A 21,673-nucleotide genomic window follows, 5' to 3' on the forward strand; every position below is an offset into this window, starting at 1 on the left:
AGAAATCAGGAGGGATAATTTGGAAGGCATGTAGGTATGTTGATGACTACTTAGTGTTGTCTTCTGAACCCAACCTGCAACGCACCGTCGTCAATGTGCTAAAACTTTTTAAGGAGTGCGGCCCTGGTCTCAATTTCACAGTAGAAGTACCAAGAGATGGAAGGCTCCAGTTCCTAGATCTGTCTTTGCATTTTCGCCCCAAACATGTTTGTTGGGCATACCACCCTAGGGCCAAAAAAGCGTTGCTTGATTATTCTTCTGGTCACTCCAAAGTCATAAAGAACGGGATAGTCACTTCCTGTCTAAAAGCGGCCATCACAAAGTCTTGCTCACATGCTATCAAGGAAAGCGTCGAGTCCCAGGTGAAGAGGCTGAAAGAAAGCGGGTACCCTCAGCATATAATTGTGGAAGCTTGTGGAAGATTGGTACGGTGGGTCAAGGATGGGTCGCGACCTAAACTCCGGAAAAAAGAGCGTCAAAAAAAAAACATTTGCAGTCATACCATATGTGCACAGATTGGCGCATGGACTGAAAAATGTTGCCGGGCGTTATCAAATTCCGATTGTGTTTTCCGCCCCTCGGAAGTTGGGAGCAATCTGTTCACAGGTGCACAAACGGATGGTAGAAGGAGGCGTAAGAATGGTACGAAAAACAAGAAAAACAAGAAATGAATGCAACATCAAACACAAAGCCCCGTTCGTTACCTGTGCCAGAAGGGTTGTGTACAGATTGCCGTTGTTGTGTGGCGCTCTATACATCGGCCAAACTGGACGATGCGTCAACGAGAGATTAGGAGAGCACCGAAAATTGCTTGGGGGAGATTCTCTTGATAACCTCCCTAAACATTGCCGCACGTGCATTACAAACGACAAGGAAAAGAAAATCCAGTGTAAACCGCTTTTTGAAAAAACGACCATCCTATTCAGGCACAGGGAGCAACTCACGCGGGAGCTCATGGAAGCCTTTCATATGCGCATCAGTGGCGATAAGTGCATTAGTCAGACTTCCGTCCGCTTCTCTGATAGGGAGTATCTGTTCCTAACCAAATCATTGAGATTCACGGAGTAACTTGTGGTGTTCATGACGTTTGTTTGTTTTTGTTCTTGTTGGTTTCACTATTTATTCGAGCATTGTCTGGAGTAAACCTTCAGTTGTGAGTAGCGCTCGTCTTTGTTTGTCTCGCTTGTCCTCGTTTTTCCGCGCCAACTTCCTCAGTATGCTTCCTCATCGGCCGTAGAAGCCACCGAGGCTGCGCCTTCAGCGTCCAGCGCCTCCTGCGTGGAGGAGCCTTGGCAGCGAGGGTGTAGCAGGCACTGAAACTCGGGCTGACAGAGTGCAGCGTTAAAGCGCATTTTACCCAGTAACCACTAACTTTGGAGTTCTTCCGCTGCCTAGTCTTACTTGCTTCCGCAAGCCACCTACAGCGCATGCGCATTGCCGGCAGCGCTTCACACTGTGCTAAGACGCCTCAAGAAAAGCAATGCAGGTTCAGAACACTTGGAAAAAAATGAACTACCGACTTCTCATACTTCCTCATGTATGCTCGACGACCGTCTGTCGAGCGAATATTTTTTTTTCCATTTTGGTTTCCGTTCTTCGATTTTACGCGCCGACAGTGGCGACAGCTCCTTTCGTCACCATCATCATCATCGTCGTCTCTGATTTGTCCACTGCAAATCAAAGACCACCGCCATTAGTCTACAATTAACCGTGCAGCCACACTGTATCCCCACACACTTCATGACCTCATCTGCCCAACCGACTACTCCCTGCCACCCCTTGTTTACTTCCTCCCGTAATCAACTCTGTTGTCTGTCCTCTTTGCATGCCCTGCCCACGTCCATTTCTCTAGTAAAAATGATAGAGGTCTGCAATTATTCACACAGCCGCGGTGCGCGAGCGTGAGCTTAGAGTATGCGGCCTGATCTCAGCGGAATCTACGAGGAGACCACCTCAGTTCTTTGCTTCAAGAGCCCGCCATGGTGGTTCAGTGGATATGGCACTCGGCTGCTGACTCGAAACACGCGGGTTCGATTGCGGCTTTGGCTGTCGCATTTCTATATAGGCAAAACGCTAGAGGGCCGTGTACTGTGCGATGTCGATACACGGTAAATAACTCCTGGTGGTCGAAATTTCCGGATGCCTTCGCTACGGCGTACCCATAGTGTTAGTCGCTTGGGGACGTTAAACCGCCATAAGTCTAAATCTAACCTTTGCTTCAAAAGAGAGGATAAAGAAAAAAGACTCAACTAAAAAATATGCTGCCAATTGCCGTGTTTGCGACAGACGCCAGACAGTGCTGAGTGGAGACGAAGGGTGAATATTACGACGTATACTATCGGGTACAGAAGCGTCCAGCGCACGCCGGCGCAGGCTCAAAAAGGCATTAGTACTGCGTCACCTCGAGGTCCTGCTCTCTGTACTGCATGTGACCCGTTCATTATTGATGGAAAGAGTGGCCGGCCTTGAATGCAAAGCAGGAAGGCTTAATTAAGTGACTGTAATGAGGGAGTAATTACTCCTTGCCATCCACCCAAGCGCATCCATACGGTCACAAAGGAAAGCTATAAAACTTTCACAAAAACTTCGCAGTTAAAGAATAATTCGTCCTGGTCTGGGGTTCGAACCCGGGATCACCACTTCACCGGAGCAGTCGCTCTACCAACTGACCTAACCGGGACGGCTTGCTTATGATAGGGCTAGAGCGAACTGACCAATAACTCGAACTGAGAACATTGTTGCTCAAAAAGTTTTAGAGAAATCCCCCTAGGTGGAGTAAAATTCTAATACGAAAGTAATTGCTCATTGCCATCAAGTAGAAAGAAACGTTTTGAGCAACCCTGTTTCCACTTCGAGTTATTGATCAGTTCGCTCTAGCCCTACCATAAGCTTACCGTCCCGGTTAGGTTAGTTGGTATAGCGACTGCTCCGGTGAAGCGGTGATCCCGGGCTCGAAAACAGAACCAGGACGAATTTTCTTGTGTAAAATTTGTATAGCTTTCCTTTGTAGCCGTATGGCTGCGCTTGGGTGGATGGCGACGAGTAATTACTCCCTTATTACAAATTTACTCCACCTTGGGGGATTCCCCTAAAACATTTTGAGTTATCTGATCGTATGCTCTTTGTGAGGTCTTGTCAGAATAGCCGCACACGCTGTGGGGCTGGCTTGCTTGTCGACTTCTCTTCGTCAGCAATTACTTCTCGGACCAGGCAACATGAAAGCAGATCGGGCGCTTCCAAAAGCACACTCCCTGGGTCCGCGAAATGGATATGCGTCGTACGCACTCGGTTGCGTGCCACCAAGCGACGCTGCGATCCAATGCCGTGTGAGCCCTCGCGCAGCGTGGAACTTTGTGCGGAGAGTATAGTGTGGTATAACCGCGTGCTCGCTATGTGGCCACTGAGCCACGTCGGAGTCGCGCGAGGATGTGCTCGAGAGGCGAAGGCAGGCAGGCGTATGTCGTCTTACAAGACTCACGTTCGCGGCCGAAGGATGTCATCGAGGAAGCCTAGCTCCGGTCCAGCACGTTCCACTGCCCCTTGGCGTCGGTGCATCGGTGCTGCTTGCGCCTGGGATACGTGTCCCGGATGGTGCGCCACCGGGTCTGGCACTCCTCCACTGCGGCACTCAACGCATGGTTTGGCGGAAAAACAGTCATCTCTCTATCGCGTTCAGGGGCGCCCCTCGGTTAGTATATAGCTCTTGAGACAACAGAAACCGCTCTTGCGGAACGACACCAATCTTGGTATAGCATAAATGGCAGTGCATCGCCATGAGGAGTATATATAGGGACTATTCACCGACGCCACACTGGCGGCCATTTTGAAATACACGGAGCACGCGAGAAGGAAGCGCGCATGTCTAATTGGCTTGTCGCCACCTGATATGTGGCCACTGCCACCATGAAGTTCCGCGAAAAAATGGCACCCGGGACCTCACCTGACTGCCTTTTTCGCAAAAAAACCTTTCGCAGATGACTACAGGACGGCAGAAATACGTCAGGTGCGAGGGGAACCCCTTAAGGGTTTGAAGGAATCAGTTATTATAGAAGCGAAAAGTTTCACTATTCAAGCTTTTCTAGCCGTCAGCGGGGCCGCAAGTTTCACCTTGCATGTAGCTAGAGGTCAAACAAGGAAATGGCGCCCGTCTCACATATATCGGTGGACACTCGAATTACGCCATAAGCGAATGAATATAAAGTTTGTTTTAACCCATTAGGGCAAATGAAAATCTAAGGGCAGGATTTTTTTTCATTTTTCGCGCATAATGCTGTCTTATAAGCAAATCAGGTTTCTGAAAATTTTTCATGATTCCTTTATTTGGTTCGATGTTACAGAGGTGTACTTTTTATAGTACGCTAGGCCCTCCGTATAGCACAAGTGGCTACTTCGCTTCACCTCTACTTCGCGGCGTAAATTGTTATTATACACGTGATTTTTGCCAGGAGAATATAACATTTCTCGTAGGCCATCATGAATCTTTTGTTACTGTACTCGCACCAATGTTGATTCTCTAAATTGAGCTCGGAATTTTCTCCTTTCTCAAAGAATCATGAGAGACAAGTGAGCCTGCGAACGGATACTTGCTGCATGTCGAGGCATAGAGTTGAGTAACCCTGCTTACGGAAGGAAAAATTGTCAGCACTCTCGTCTGTAGCAATTTTCTACATTTTTTAGGCGTCCACATATGCAAAGTTCGGCTTTCTTGTCGACAATAGCCACCACCACAATTGTCCTTGATGCCAACCAAATACCAGTTCACAGGTTGATCCGGATATGCAACACCTGCCACGCCAGTATTGTAAAAAGAAAAAATATATTTTGCTGCGAAAAGTGCAATTTCTCGTGCGCTGTAGGCGACCATAGATTTTGAAATCATGTTGGCTCAACTCTGTCATATTTGCTGTTCATAGTGGCTAAACTGCTGTCCCGAAACTTTAGTAAAATCACGTAACCTACGCGATTGAAACAAGAGCCAATTTTTCCTCGCTGTTTCTATTTCCTTTCTTTGGGCCAAGTGGACACTTCCAAAGCCAGTATTGGGGAATGATTACTGTAGCCCGAACTCCCTTCCAGCGGTGCGTTAGAATGTCTTGACTAACAAAATATTTCCCAGAAAGATGAAACGGTCACTAACTGTTGAAATCACCTTATTCAACGATGGGAGAACACGCGCTTCAATGACTTTCTTTACCTGTCTCGAGGACTTTCAAGTACTTGTAAAATGCATAACAGTAACCGTTTTCACTGCACCGCATCCAACTCTTATAATCAAAACTTTATTACAACCAGTTAAAACCATGAGAACGTCATAATCACATTGCGACAAGTAAAACAAGCTTTAAGACTTTGCTGGGCAGAAAAAAAATGGTTTCTTTCGAAAATAATTCGAAGGAGTCATAAGATCAACGACATAGAATACATAGACGCCATTTTGCATACAGAAAGGCCCAGCGTACTATAAAAAGTACAGCACCATATTATTCATCATACAGCAAAAGAACTGAAACATGAGGGAAAAGTCAAAGCATCCGCTATGTGCTATTGTCTTTAAGTTCAGTTCATTTTATGACCTTAACGTTTCCTGTATGGGGCATTACATAAGGGGTGGGTTTTTATGCAAAGAAAAACATCTCGTTACAAGTACTTATTTTACAAGGTGGTCATTTAAAAGCTGTAAAAACGAAGATGGGAACATGATAGCAGCGATGGCTGGGGGAAGGACTGTATGTATGTGGCGGTTCGATAGGAAAAAGAAGCAGTGAATGTAGTGGTTCGAGCTCGCGAGCGCACAACTTGAAACTGATGACTGGTGCACTGGGATACGCGGGACGCTGCTGTGATGTATGGTGCTCGATTAAGGGAAGAAAAGAAGACCTTGTGATACAAAGGCAGGTAGTGCCGCTATATCCTAGGTACATAAATGCGGCCGCAAGTAAAATATAAGCAAACGACTACCGCTGTGGTTTGGCGCGAAACAACTGTCTTGGACTTGCTCCTCCGAGAGATGACATACCGAAGCCAGGAACAACGCGCCTTCATAGTTATGAGGCGTCGGCCTACTTCCTGGCGACAAAAGCATGACCCAGTTGAAAAGCAGCATTCAATCTTTGGTTTTTATATCTTTCAAAATTTATCTGTACTTTTGAAACCACCGAGGCGTGGCCTTGTGGTAGAGCATCCACCTCGCATTCGGGAGGTGCTGGGTTCGATCCCCAGTGTTTCCGGGTACTCATCGGTTTTCTAATGGGTACAAGATTTCACCTGGCCTGGTGTTCAGCTCTTCTGGGTGAGATGCTTGGGAAAAGGGTCTTGACCACAGTTTCTCTGACAGATCAGCGATAAGTTCCGCCGTCAACAACCTTGAATCCGCCTCGTGCGGTAGAAGCCCAAAGGAAACCACGACTGTCGCAATTTGCGCCATTCCTTCCCCCCAAAAAACTATTTCTTTTTTTCAGCTTGGCTTTCTGAAATTACCTGCAGGGTTTCCGCGTCGTTTGCAACCGGATTTGCTTTCATATCTTCCCATACAAGGAGCAATTATACAGTTGTAAATATCACCGAAGCTATATTAAATAGGTACTGCCTTGTGTGAGCGCCCTTAATGTCTTTTCGCGGAAAGCAAGATGTTTAACAAATAGAAAAAGCTTACTATTCCGTGTGTGTCAATATGGCTATCTATGCAAACCACCAGTCGCTCAACCACAAACGTAGCCAGGGAGATGCACCTTTTTGCTTTCGACCGACCAGGGGTAACCAGAGCAAAACCACCAGCAATTTTTATGATTAGTACCTTTTTATAAATGGCATAACAGTGTAAGCAAAAATTAGCTGTGGTTTAACTACTGCTGAACCTTGTTAGACAGCGAGAGGTGTGGTGTATAGGGCAAGTAGACGCGACATGGCGTCTGTAACGTTGAGGGCGTTCCGTACACTGGATAGGCAGCGCGCCACTCTGCCAGGTGGCAGTTAAATTAATGGATGAACGCGAGAGGTTGGTCATTCCAATGAACGCCGCGCCCTATTCATTCCCCCCAGACTGAGGTCAAGACGGCAGTTTCAATCGCGCGACATCACGCGATTGTTACGTGACTGTTCTACCGACCTCCACCGGCGAATGAAAAGGTCAAAGGTAAATTGGTGCGACACCACTGTGGACCACATATGGTAAAGCCTATAGCCACACTTGACCTCTGGCTCACTTGAAGGTCAACCGGCAACGCACGGCGAAATCAGCTTTACCTAGTGTAGTGAAACAAAAAATGTTGTTAGCCGCGGCATCTGCCATCGAAACCTGAAGCACTTAGCGTGGGTAAAAAGACATGGAGAAGACAGTAAAGGAGAAAGAAAGAGGGGAGCGATTCCAAGAAAGGATAGGAGTAGGACGGCACACCAAAGGGACGCGGTTCGAATCGCCGTCACGGCGGCCACATTTCGATTGAGGAGAAAGGGAGCAGACGCGCCCGCGTGCGGTACGATGCACGTCAAAGGACTTCAAGCAGGAGGTCGAAATTTGTCCAGATTGATTAGTTATCAGGGAACAAAAGGCGCGTTAACTGTCTCACTTTTCGGTGGACACATAAACCATGCCATGAGGGAAGAGAAGATGGTGGGAGTGAAAAGAGGGGAGGTGTCGTAGTGGAGGGCTACAGAATAATTTCGATCACCTGGTGATCTTATACGTGCACTGACATCGCACAGCCCACCGGCGCTTTTTGCGTTTCGTCTGCATCGAAATATGGCCACCATGGTCGGTTTCGAACTCTGGGGCTGCGGCTCAGAAGACGAGCGCGGCCTCAAAATACTGAGCCACCACGGCGGGTACATGTTTCTTGAACTCTCCACTACGACGATGGCGCATCGCTCTCATTCTGCCGCATTGCGTTTCGATGGAGGCGGGACGCAAAATGTGACCGCGTGCTGTGGCATGTCCGTGTACGTTGAAGATCCCCTCGTGGTCTATATTATTCCGGAGCCCTACACTACGGCACATCTTTCTCTTTTCTATCTTTCACTCCCTCCGTCTTTCGCTACATTCACGGTGGGGTACCCGCCACGGCGACTCATGGGTTAGAGCACTCGGCTACTGAGCCGGAGAACTCGGGTTCGAACCCGCCCTAGGCGACCGCGTCTCGATTAAGGCGATATGGAACAGCGCCCGTGCGCAGCGCGATGTCAGTGCAAGATAAAGATCCGCAGGTGGTAGAACTTATTCCGGAGCTCTATGGATCCTGTTTGTTTCTTTAACCCTGCAATTTATTTCATCCACACCTTCATCATTTCCTTCACGCCGGTGTTCAGGTGCCACACTGAAAATGCAGTTTTTGTACCCGCCGTGGTGGCTCAGTGGTTAGGGCGCTCGACTACTGATCCGGAGTTTCTGGGTTCGAACCCGACCACGGCGGCTGCGTTTTTATTGAAGAAAAACGCTAAGGCGCCCGCGTGCTGTGCGATGTCAGCGCACGTTAAAGATCCCCATGTGGTCGAAATTATTCCGGAGCCCTCCACTACGGCACCTCTCTCTTCCTTTCTTCTTTCACTCCCTCCTATATCCCTTTCCTTACGGCGCGGTTCAGGTGTCCAGCGATGTATGAGACAGACACTGCGCCATTTCCTTTCCCCAAAAACCAATTATCTTTCCTTTGCTCAAAAGCATTTGCATTTTCATCTCGCGACCTCGCGCTCAAAACTTCATGCTGGATAGGACCCTATCTGCAACACGGGAACGTGCAGCCGCTCTTCCCTTCAGCGCCACCAAAAAAATTGGTTTTGAGAAAAGGAGATGCCCCGTAGCTGTCTCAATTCTCGGTGGACAAAGCAACCAGGCCGTGGGGGAAGAATTGCAGTGAGGATCGACTGGAAGATGGAAGAAAGATACCCTGTAATTGCACGATGCATCGAGGCGATGTATAGTGGATGGCTACGGATGAAATTCGACCTCCTTAGTTTCTTTAATGTGCGCTCACATCACATAGCTGACGGGCTTCTTTTATGTTAGGGCTTCAGCCAAACATGGCCGTCGAGGAGTCAGTAACCGAGAATGCCGAAATAAATGCCCCAGAAGAACAAACAAAATAAAGAAAATCCCGGGCTTCAAGTTATGCCGCGAAGCCAAGAAGCGATAGCGGCAGTTGCATTGTACTACCAATGACAGCGTCAATTCCCAAGCCCTCTTTGACTGCATGAAAAGAGCTGCCGCACACTCAGAATGCCGCTAATAATTAGCTGCACCACGTCGTTTAACGTTCTCGTTAAATGCAGAGGAAATCAGCAATAGCTTGTAAGGAAAGGCGCAACACCTCATACGACGGAAAGGATTGACGGAAGCAAAATAGAGAGGCGTTGTAGTTGAATCCGCATTAATTACAGCAATCCGGGGTTCTTAGCGTGCACTGAGATCGCACAGCATTTCGCCTCCATTGAAACGCGGCCGCTCCACCGAGATTCGATCCTGCATCCTGGCGTTCAGCGCACTAAGGCGGCGACCGGGTATTCGGTCATGGATTAGGAGGATGCCGACGCCGTAATCGTTGTCTTTTATGAGAGCGCTGCGGCATATTGAGCTGCGAGAAATTCAAAGGCAAATGCATAAAATTATCGAACGGTTGCTCTGACAAGAAGTAGCCTAGGCAGGCACGTAGTCAGTATTATTTTCGGGAGGGGTCCAAGGAACTGTTACAGAGAACTGCCAGCAGAACTGAAGGGACGGGGGTGCTTGACTTTGGGGAGTTTCTAGGGCTCCCTAAGCCCCATTTGGATACGTGCCTGGCATAGGCCTCTTTTGGCACCCCAGCCACCGTCGGCCGTATAAATGCGACGGCGTTCTGTCGCGAGAGGAAAGGCTTCCAGCACAGTACTGGACTCGGTAGCAAAAAACTTATACCGCATCGAGAGAGACTACAGCCATCGAGGAACACACCAGACATGACAGCAGAACGTTTGGTCCAGACGCAGCAGCTCGTGGATCTAAGGCACCGTCAACAAGGACGCCTGTCAACAACGGAGCGGAGGCCATGCAATCCCACGCGGCATTTTGGTGCGAAGACACTCCGGCTATGAGCCCGCAATCATCGGATCGACACTCATACCCGGCACCGCGTTCTCGTTGAGGCGAACAGCTGAAACGAGCGCTCATCCAAATGACACGTTCTGCTACGGCACAATCAACTGTGCTATCAGCACGCCAGAAGAGCCTACAAACGCTAAAGACTCACGGCAATGCGAAAAATGCTGCCGATTCTGCATCCTACGGTGATAGCCTCGCGGTTGCCGGCCTCCTTGTGCAGCTTGCAGCGCTGGTCTCAGAGCTGGTTGTGCTTCATCACCACCTGGAAGAGCTAAAGCGGCTGTTTGGGCTTGTTGGCCAGTGAACATGGTAAAAGAATGCAGCGAGAAAAAAACAAGGACGAACAGAAGTGGACAGGACAAGGCGCTGACTACCAACACATTTATTCAAGAAAGATGAGCAGCTTATATAACGCAGTCCAACACCCACGTGACCAAGAAAGTAGAAAACGCGTTCAACTATCTAATACAAAAAACAAAACGAAGTACACAATATAAAAGTGATACATATCTAGGTAACGCAAAGTCAGCCAAGAACAGATTAAACCGAGAGGACCACGACGAACCGTAAGGTGCACGCATGGAAAACGATCAGTCAGCGACCTTAGCCGCCAATGCAGCACGAGGCAAAACGAAAACGAAAATAACAATATAGTCACCGAACACTATGTAAAAGTCGAAGCTAAAAGCAGGGTCGGGGCCAAACGCATAACAACACAAAAGAAAACGCAACGCAAAAGCTGAGTCAACCGTTCACAGTCAAACTGAGTCAAAAAAGTTGAAAGTTCTCTAGAACAAGAATTAAAAGCAGACGTGATTAAAAAAAGGCGTGTTTATAGTGGGCCTAGAAAACTGGACTCCTTGTCTGTAAGTAAAATTGAAGGCGTGCTAACGCACTTGTCTCCAGCTTTGGCTATCATCCTTGCCTCAAAGATGACCCTTTCAATTTCTGTCCGCGCCCGTGCTCTGACAACCGTGCGCGTGTAACATGGTTCGCACCCTTTGCAAGACTTGCAATGGTCGTCCAGGTGCCCGCCGCTTTGTGCCGTCCGAAGTACGAGTGTTGTTCGGCCCTGTGGAGCCGTCTTGGGGGCATGTTCGGCGTATGTGCAAGATTCTGAAGTCAGAACTCTGGAGACAAGTGCGTCTTTTCCAAGACTGGCTTGGTGTGTTCGCGCCCCAGAGGCCACATTCGACGGGGGTGAGCTGCAGATATTATGAGTACAAAAAGCTCGCAGCAATATCGGCTGAATTCCTATGGCACCAGTACCGTCTGCGCCTTCCAGAAAGGAAGAAGGAAGTGAAGTCGTCTACGATCAACGTCACCGTTCTCGGAGGTGCATGCATCTCGTCTCAGGACTTGAAGGTCCTACAGAAGGGCCCCAAATTCAGCTTTCAACCACCTTCAAACAAGTACCAGCTCCTGGCTATGGTGCGGCAGATGGCACGACGAGTACCAGAGCAAGACAAGGCACGAGTCATTGGTAATGGCGTCGACGTTCTACGTCGCTGTGGGGGCTCGCTCACGCATGCTAAGCCTCCCATCGTGTCCATTGATAAACGCCTCAAGGAGGGAAACCTTATGGCTCTGCAAAGCGACAAAGAAGGCGGGTTTGTCATCCTCCCTGACCACTTGTACAAGGAGAAGGCTGAGGTAGCGCTCGAAAAGAATTTTAAGAAGGTTCAATTCCACCCCAGCAGACAGAAAACTTTGGCTTTGAAGCTACTGACAAGTTTCCATCTCGATAGAATAAGATCATCGGCAGAAAAGGCCCGAGACTACTTCTTGGAAGTCATCTTCACAGGCAAAACCCATAATCCTGACTGCCCTCTGAGGACCATCATCTCGGAAAAAGGTACGTGGCAGGCTGAAGTTGGTGCCTACCTACAACGCCACTTGAATGGCCTACCTTTAGATGACCCTTTTCTGGTAAGGAACTCGTCACAGGTGTTACAGCGATTCAAAGGCAGTTCAGACGCTACGACTGGCTTTACAATTGACGTTGAAGACCTGTTTCATTCCGTTCCGCACGGTGGTCTATACGCAGTGGTGCGCGACGTGATCCAACAGTCGGGTGAAGTGCGTTTCCAGAACAGCTCGGGTGTGAGCAGCGACAATTTCCTTCGCCTTCTTCAGTTCTACCTTGAATCTTCTGTTGTTCAGTACAGCGGTCAGTACTTAGTGCAAAAGAATGGCGTATGCATCGGGTCATCAATCGCGCCAGTCCTGGGTGATATCTACCTGGCGGCAGCCGATAAGCGCATTAGCCAGGTTCTCCCGGGTGATGTGGTCTATTCGGTCTTCCGGTATGTGGATGATTTTATGATTGTCCTCAGAAGTTGCCCACCTGGTTTTGTGGAGCGTGTCATTCTTGAAATTGTCGCCATTTTCAAATCCATTTTGGGGGACTGAACTTTAGCTGTGAACCACCGAGAGGCAAGGATGTTCAGTTTTTGGACGTACTTTTTAGTTTTGAACAAACGCACCTCTGTTGGACGTACAACCCTCGCTCTAAGAAAGGTCTTCTTCCGCATGACAGCGCTCACTCGAAATTGATCAAGCGAGGCATTGTTTCTTCTGCCATCCAGGCAGCGCTCACAAAGAGCTGTCCCCATACGATGCAGAGCAGTGTTAACAACCAAGTCCAACGTCTTTACAGTGCTGGCTACTCACCAACACTAGTGAGTAGCGTTTTAGAGAATCTTCAGAAATTGAAAGTGCAAGGCAAAGACGCAGGCAAGCTAGAACAGGCCAAACGACCTCCCTTGGCCGTCATCCCGTATCTTCAAAAGCTGTCTCAAAATTTAAAGAAGGCTGCAAAAAGAAACAACGTAAACCTTGTCTTCTCAGCCCCGTGCACATTGTCACGAGTGTGTACACTGCTGACTAAGCAAAAAAAAAGGTTTGCCCAATTAGACATGTAGAACCACTGACACATTGTGCTACTTATGTCATTTACGAGATTTCCTTGAAGTGTGGACGCGTGTATATTGGGCAAACCGGCAGGTGTCTCAACAAGAGATTGTTTGAACACCGCCGGAGGGTCCGTAACAAAGGCGGCGGGCACCTGGACGGCCATTGCAAGTCTTGCAAAGGGTGCGAACCATGTTACACGTGCACGGTTGTCAGAGCACGGGCGCGGACAGAAATTGAAAGGGTCATCATTGAGGCAAGGATGATAGCCAAAGCTGGAGACAAGTGCGTTAGCACGCCTTCAATTTTACTTACAGACAAGGAGACCAGTTTTCTAGGCCCACTATAAACACGCCTTTTTTTAATCACGTCTGCTTTTAATTCTTGTTCTAGAGAACTTTTAACTTTTTTGACTCAGTTTGACTGTGAACGGTTGACTCAGCTTTTGCGTTGCGTTTTGTTTTGTGTTGTTATGCGTTTGGCCCCGACCCTGCTTTTAGCTTCGACTTTTACTTAGTGTTCGGTGACTATATTGTTATTTTCGTTTTCGTTTTGCCTCGTGCTGCATTGGCGGCTAAGGTCGCTGACTGATCATTTTCCATGCGTGCACCTTACGGTTCGTCGTGGCCCTCTTGGTTTTGTCTGTTCTTGGCTGACTTTGCGTTACCTAGATATGTATCACTTTTATATTGTGTACTTCGTTTTGTTTTTTTGTATTAGATAGTTGAACGCGTTTGCTATTTTCTTGGTCACGTGGGTGTTGGACTGCGTTATATAAGCTGCTCATATTTTTTGAATAAATGTGTTGGTAGTCAGCGCCTTGTCCTGTCCACTTCTGTTCGTCCTTGTTTTTTTCGCGTTGCATTCTTTTACCACCTGGAAGAGTTTCTCGTTGAAGGATGCCATTGCGCAGCCCCGATCGATTGGCAGCGCGGAACACTGCTCTTCGTCGCTGTGCTCAGGCTCTGGAGTCGCTTGCCGACGTCTTCCTCGGCACCGAGACAGCGCTTCCCAACAGAGCGCCACCACAAGCTCCCGCGGGCTCCGAACGAGCGCATGCACCGTCTGCATGAGCGCGCACCCAGCGCCGCCATGCTGACTTCTTTCTCTGCGGAGTTCGTTGCAGCGGGTCGGGCGGAAAGTCAAATCAGCGCCTTCGGGTGTGGTACCCGCCGCTGTGGCTTAGTGGTTAGGGCGCTCGGCTACTGATTCGGAGTACCCGGGATCGAACCCGACCACGGCGGCCACGTTTCGATGGAGGCGAAACGCAAAGGAGCCCGTGTGCTTTACGGTGTCAGTGGACGTTAAAGATCTCCAGGTCGTCGAAATTAATCCGGAGCCCTCCACAATGGAACCACTTTCTTTGTTCTTTCACTCTCTCCTTATTCATTCGCTTATGGCGCGGTTCAGGTGTACGCCAAGATGCGAGACAGATACTGCGCCATTTTCTTTTCCCAAAAACAATTGCTAAAAACACAAGCTTTCGCGCGGTTGAAGTGTCCAACGAGATGTCGAGATATGACAACTGCTGCGCCCTTACCTTTCGTCATAAACATTTCCTTCCCTGAAATAAAAAATCAGCTGATTAGTAAACTTAAGAATAATGGAAAGAGAGACGCGGCAACAAAAACCGCGTCCGCTGAAGTGACGACGCTGGTTTGAGCAACAGATATCGCAAGTGCAGATAAAATCCCAGCGATGTTGTCACTGGTTGACCTCAATGTTGTCAACCACTTTGAGATTTACGGCGCTTTTGTGGTAGTGAGGCGTGACGTCATGCCTCACTGCCGCGCATGCGCCGCTACCATGGCCACCAGCTGCGCCGTTCCGCCGGTGTTGCAGTCGCGCCTGGTAATAGAGCTCGACGTATAAAAGCCCAGTGGGTACGCGTATGCGCAAAGGGGCGAGGCTTTCCGGACCTACGAGGCTGGGATCTAGGAGCTCTCACCAAGGAGCCGAGGGCTCTTCTTCGCCGGGCGTATTTGCTGCTAAACTGTCTTCGGCGCCTCAGATGAAGCGGTTGTAGCGAAGCGCGTCCTGTCTTTCAGTCTTTTCCTCTCACATCAGTTTTAACTCTCCTACTGTCTGCACGTGGTAGCGATTGTGACTCAGCTTGAGCCATTTATCGCTCCTGGTCTCGTGGAACATGTGGTTCGCCATAACCGCGTGCGGATACGTGTAAGTTTGCAGTCGCCTCTACGCGACTGCTTATCTGTTGTCTAATTTCGGGTCAGAGGGGGGGGGGGGGGGGGGTAGCAGTCTACGCTCCAATCTATAATGCTGTATGATATACCCATATTTAAGCATGCGCTCTCCGCTTCCTCGGTCATCGAGGGGCCCTGCAGGGGCTCGACGGTAGAGATCTCGAGCCAGCTCGTGGGCAGCCTGGTTGCCGGGTACGGCTCCGTGCTCCGGAGTCCAAATCATTTGAATTTTCCTATCCCACTTTCTCTGGCCTAGGATTCTGGCTGCTAAGGACGAGGTCCTTCCCTTGCAAAAAATTTCTTTGGCAGTTTTTCTTTCACTGATGACAAAAATCGCTTCCGTTCCAACGTAAGCTTACGCGATCGCAATTTCCTCGGCAAGTTCAATGCTCCACCCGCGCAAAGTGGCAGTGTCAAGGGATTACCCAAGCCGCTGGCGACCGTTGCTACTCCAAAGCCGCCACCACCTCCCGCCGCGTCTACATAGGCCACCTCGTATTCCGAAATTGCGCCGAATCTAATTTCAAATGCCTTGGCTCGTTCTCAATTGCCTCCTCTGATATATTCCGGGTGCATGTATTTTGGCGGGCGGGGGGGGGGATCATCAGATTTTGTCTGAATTTCCCATCTACATCCACCTTTTGCGTGGGGCCCCTATCCGGTTTTATCCCAACTTTGGTCAGGATGGCTCTTCTTGTCGTCGTGGTGCTAGTATTCTTTGTGGCGCGAGCGGGACCCTCGACCACATAATATGGGAATGCCCGTACTCTCCCCGGGGCGACGCACAATATAGACAGTAGAGACATCCGGGAGACTCTGCTGCTTAGCTCGGACCCTGAGAGCCAGCTTCTGCTCGTCCAACTGACTGAAGAGGCTGCTGGGACCCAAGGCCTCCCAGCCTGCATCTGAGACGGTGGCAACTGCCCCCTGACCTGCGTGTCGGGGATTGGGTAGATCACCTTATTCGTTGGACACTAAAGTTTATTCCATCCATGAGCTTCAGCCAGTGGACAGAGCCGTGCACTTTCCCTTTCATTCTTCCTTGAGGCACAACAACAGAATATGCGCATTGCTGGTGAGGGGAGGTGGCTTCCTGGCCTTACGGGTCATTGTTTGCAGGCGCCGTTATCCTACATTATGCAGTTTGGACTTCACTCGAGGGCTCCGAATGACGTCAACCCCTTTCGAAGCCGCTGCGAACGTAATGTTTGCCGGAATGCATCGGACGGTGTTCCCATTGCTCACAGACGCGCTTTATCCGCCATTATGTGCTTTTGATGCTTGCTTTGGTTTTTCTTAATGACAACGATTACTGAGCTGCATGCTGTATGCCTCATTTCAAAGGAGGCTTGCCCTTTATGTACGTCTTTTATGTTTTATTTTTACACGTTATTTATTTAATTTTATATATTTCTTAAATTTATACCTTTAATTATATGGTTTTTTATTTTTAGTTTAATAATATATATCTTTATTTCTTAAACTGCTTTATGATAACTATGATATACGATTTATGTGCTGCTGGGCACTTTTGCACTAGAAGTAGCATTCAATTTTTACCCTGGCGTTTTTGCTCACGACGGCAACGACACCAAAATTCCCTTTGACGGTAGAATTTTACAGCTGCGCTGTAAAAAATTCAATGTTTATGTGCTCCCAAGGCGAAAGCATTAGTGTGCCATCGTAAGCGCCCGACCTCGACGCAGGTTTCGCACTGAAGAATGAAGCGAAGACGGTCACCTGCCGCGGTGGCTATGTGGTTAGCGCACTCGGCTACTGATAATAATAATAATAATAATAATAATAATAATAATAATAATAATAATAATAATAATAATAATAATAATAATTGGTTTTTGGGGAAAGGAAATGGCACAGTATCTGTCTCATATATCGTTGGACACCCGAACCGCGCCGTAAGGGAAGAGATAAAGGAGGGAGTGAAAGAGGAAAGGAAGAAAGAGGTGCCGTAGTGGAGGGCTCCGGAATAATTTCGACCACCTGGGGATCTTTAACGTGCACTGACATCGCACAGCACACGGGCGCCTTAGCGTTTTTCCTCCATAAAAACGCAGCCGCCGCGGTCGGGTTCGAACCCGGGAACTCCGGATCAGTAGCCGAGCGCCCTAACCACTTAGCCACCGCGGCGGGTGCTACTGATCCGCAGTTCACAAGTTCGAACCCGACCACGGCGGCCGCGTTTGGATGGAGGAGAAACGCTAAGTCGCCCGTGTGCTGTGCGATGTCAGTGCACGTTAAAGACCCCCAGGCGGTAGAAATTATACAGCAGTCCTCCACTACGGCATCTCTTTGTTCCTTTCCTCTCTCTCAACCTCCTTTATCCTTTATTTTACAGCGTGGTTCAAGTGTCCGCCGATATGTGAGACAGATACTGCGCGTTTTCCTTTCCCCAGAAACCAATTTTCAATTTCACGTGGTAATTTGAAACTACCGCGCTCGGCTAGCTGTGTGCATCTGCGGATGCTCGATGACGTCATCCAATTTTTCTTGCAATCGCTGATATTTTCTGTATCTTCTGCAATCACACTCACTAACATACACACGCCGCAGGCTTTACTTCTAGTGGGGCTAGTAATACATTCACCTTAACAAAACAACTGTCTTCGCTCTGCTGAAGCCACCTGAAGCAGATATACAGTGTGGAGACATTTTGCGCTGGATGGTCCACAAACGCAGATAAGGAATGAGTGAATGCGCTTAAGCAATGTTTCAAGAGCGGGAGCAACCGCTCACGTGAAATGTGTGCCTTTTTATGCGTTTTATCCCGTCCTTTGCGGTACGGTCCAGGCGTCCTTCACGCTGCAATAATCATCGAGGGCTCATCCCCTGGCGCCCTGAATGCCACAGCTATTCGCGAATTAACCAACCCATGCGGTGCTTGGCGGTGCAGGCAAGACACCGGGAGCAGACGTCCAATAGCATAAGCCCAATGCCAGCCTAATGAAAAGCCAGCCATGAGGCGGCTACATGAGCGCACAGCGCTCATGTAGCTGCAAAAAACGCAACAAGCGAACAGGCCACCAGATTTCCAGCGTTCTGCAGTGGCTATAAAAGCAGTGGCTTATCATTTCATAAATCTCATTCGTGATGTAAAGTTCGACGCCGGAGAATTGGGCGCATTGCGAATCTCCTTGGATCGCGAGAAAGTCGCGCCGACAATAGTATGTTCGTCGGCTCTGGTGGCGCGAGTTCTGTTTCCTTATATCTAATGTCTCCTCCAAAGGTTCATTCGGTGCGGAACTCCTGCGTAGCTTTTGTGCTTACACTGACCTTCGCCATCGCAACGTCGGCACGAATAAACAGCTGCGACAGCTCTGATCACAGTACATTTCAATTTCGTGCATTTCAAGCCATCACTAAATTCGTTTAGGAGAGCAATCCGTCGGATTTTTTCGCCGCAGCTTTTCTTAACGGACCAGCGGCACCGGGCTTGATTTTGGTCCCCTAGAGCGTTACGGCAACAAGGGCCAGTTGCGCGATCGGCCGTAGATACGGCTGCTCGCCGGAATGGAAATTTATACACTTGAAGCATTAAACACACATTAATGTCTCGCGAGGACTGCGAGGGAGCTGCGACAGGTTGACACTGCAACTGTAACAAAAGTGACTTTATGCCGAATAAAAGTCCCCGTAGGGCGCAGGCCACGAAGCCAAGTCCACGCACACAGTGGCGGGTTAGCAGAGACGCGCACTGGAATGTGTGCGGTGCTCGCTTGCAAGCAGGTGCCACGTCGGCATTGAGGAGCTCGTTCTAGAATTCATTTGCGTCCACATGCATCAACTGCACCATTGATAGTTTGGTCGGCAATCAGACCAGCGAGGACAATTGGTGAGCTGTGCGCTTGCCAGTTCGATGTTTTTTATTGTTATAATATAGGTCGAAAAGTATAATCATTAGTAGTAAACATAGGTCTTTGGAATGAGCCCAGATCTGATTTAAGGACAGTTGCCGGGCCAGTTGGTACATGATCTCACCGAAAAACAGCGCGCTTACACGGGACACGAGAAAGGAGACACGCACACACACAGCGCTGACTTACAACTGCAGGATTTATTGCATTGCTCACAATAAATACTAGAAAGGAAAAAACAAAAACAGTGGAAGGCGAGGAAGAATTCCTTCTGTCGCATCATGTCGTCATAGTTATTCAAGATATTGAATCTCTTTTCTTGTCAATGCTATCGATGGTGTGCTGACGCATGACGCGGCTTTCCAATCAATGATGAAAGCTTCATACAGCTCGCGCTTGTGCTGGTGATTATATCGCCTCAAAATCTGGACGATTTTCAAAACTTTGGACGAAGCCAAAACTTTGGACGAAATCAAAACTTTGGACGAAGCCAGATTTTGAGGCGATATAAGCACCAGCACAAGCGCGAGCTGTATGAAGCTTTCATCATTGATAGGAAAGCCGCGTCATGCGTTAGCACACCATAGATAGCATTGACAAGAAAAGAGATTCAATATCTTGAATAACTATGACGACATGATGCGACAGAAGGAATTCTTCCTCGCCTTCCACTATTTTTGTTTTTTCCTTTCTAATATTTATTGTGAGCAATGCAATAAAACCTGCAGTTGTAAGTCAGCGCTGTGTGTGTGCGTGTCTCCTTTCTCGTGTCCCGTGTAAGCGCGCTGTTTTTCGGTGAGATCATGTACCAACTGGCCCGGCAACTGTCCTTAATGCAGTTAATTTCTTATACATCCGGCGCCTCTTTTAAGTGGTTTCTCCTTGATTCTTTTGTCTGCACTTCTCTCGTCGTAGCAGCAACGTGCAAGGCGCGCCTCTACTCAGTTTCTATCAAACGCAACTTTGTCCCGCACGAAGATCGCTGCATTGTGGGTCCCTTACCTCCGTCAGGGAAGCATGGCGACAGATTATGCCGTCTTCTTCGCTCCGAGGCCTGGCACCAAGTGGAGTACTTCAAGGAGTGCCTAAGACTAGCCTGCCTTCGCGAAGGCCCGCCGGGAGGAGCTGAGAAACGCCTGCAACAAGCCTTTCGAAATGTATCGCAGTTGGCGGACTTCTTTTGGAAGAAGGTTCTAGGCTCGATTCCCAAGAACGAAAGCCAAGGCCGCCGTCGGCAGACAGTTCACGCCTTTGGCAACACGCAAGTACCGGTTCAAGCTTCTCGTGTCCTTGAGTTAGGAACAAAGTTCTGCATCGAACCTCGGCTTGACAAGGTTGAGCTTCTCTCTTTTGTTTGAAGGAGTGCGGTCAAAGCGCACGCTGAAGAGGCGGGCAGATGCATCAGTGAGGGCGTCGATGTTTTAAAAAGGCACCAAAGAAGAACATCGGTACGGTTTGATGAGTTGGCATTGTCCTTGCGAGAGGCAAACCTTCGACTTCTGACAGCGGACAAAGAAGGAGGATTTGCAGTTTTGCCTTCGTCGACCTTTGGCGAGAAGGCAAGTGAAGCCGTTATGAAGAACTTCCGTAAGCTCAATAAGGTCAAGCCGCAAGCTGTTAAGAAAGAAGCCCAGCATCTTTGTGATGCCTTCAACCTGACAAAGCTGGGTACAGCAGTGAGAAAAAGGAAAGGACTGTGCCTAAGTGCGTTCTTCACGGTGAAGACACATAAGGACAACTGGCCCTTCAGGGTGATCGTGTCGGAAAAAGGCACCTGGCAGCACTCCATGGGCAAGTTTCTACAAGACTCACTGTCTTTGTTGGCCGTGGAAGATCCGTTCCAGGTTAAGAAGCCTGAAGAAGTCTGCTTTCCTTCATGGCTCATGCCCGAAAGGTGTGAGTGTTTTTTGCATCGATATAAAGGATCTTTACTACTCACTACCGCACCCTTCTCTGTTTGATGTGATTAGAGAATGCATTGAAGCTCTGGGTACCGTACGGTTTCTGAACGCCTGCGGAATCAGCACAGAGAAGTTCCTCGAAGCTATGGTCCTTTACCTAAGGTCGACGTTTATCAGCTTATATAATGAACTGTTCGTACAGAGGCAGGGCGTGTGCACCGGCTCCTGTGTCGCACCTCTACTCAGCGATCTTCTGCTTGCAAAGGCGGATCGTCGGCTAAAAGAAGCGTTGCTCAACACCAACGTAGTAAGGGTTTTTCGTTTTGTCGACGACTTCCTCGTCGTCTACAAAACGTCTGATCAGGACCCAGGCAAGGACGTGGAGGCCCTTTTCAAGGTATTTTCTGAAAACTTAGGAGAATTTGAATTGACAAAAGAATTGCCTGATGAAGGCCAACTTCAGTACCTTGACCTGCGGTTGTTTCCAAGTGAGGACCATCTGTGCTGGTGCTATGCTCCGAGGTCAAAGAAAAGCCTTTTGCCATACTCTTCCTCGCATACGAAGCTCGTCAAACGTGCAATAGCCTTGGGTGCCTTGAAGAATGCCCTCAAAAGATCGTGCCATCACCGTCAGCAAGCTAGCACAGAGTCCCAGCTGAAACGTCTACGCGAAGCGAGCTTCCCGGATGGCCTCATTTCAGGGATCGGATTCAAGCT

Source organism: Amblyomma americanum, chromosome 1, assembly GCF_052857255.1.
Source record: "Amblyomma americanum isolate KBUSLIRL-KWMA chromosome 1, ASM5285725v1, whole genome shotgun sequence".
Lineage (NCBI taxonomy): Eukaryota > Metazoa > Arthropoda > Arachnida > Ixodida > Ixodidae > Amblyomma > Amblyomma americanum.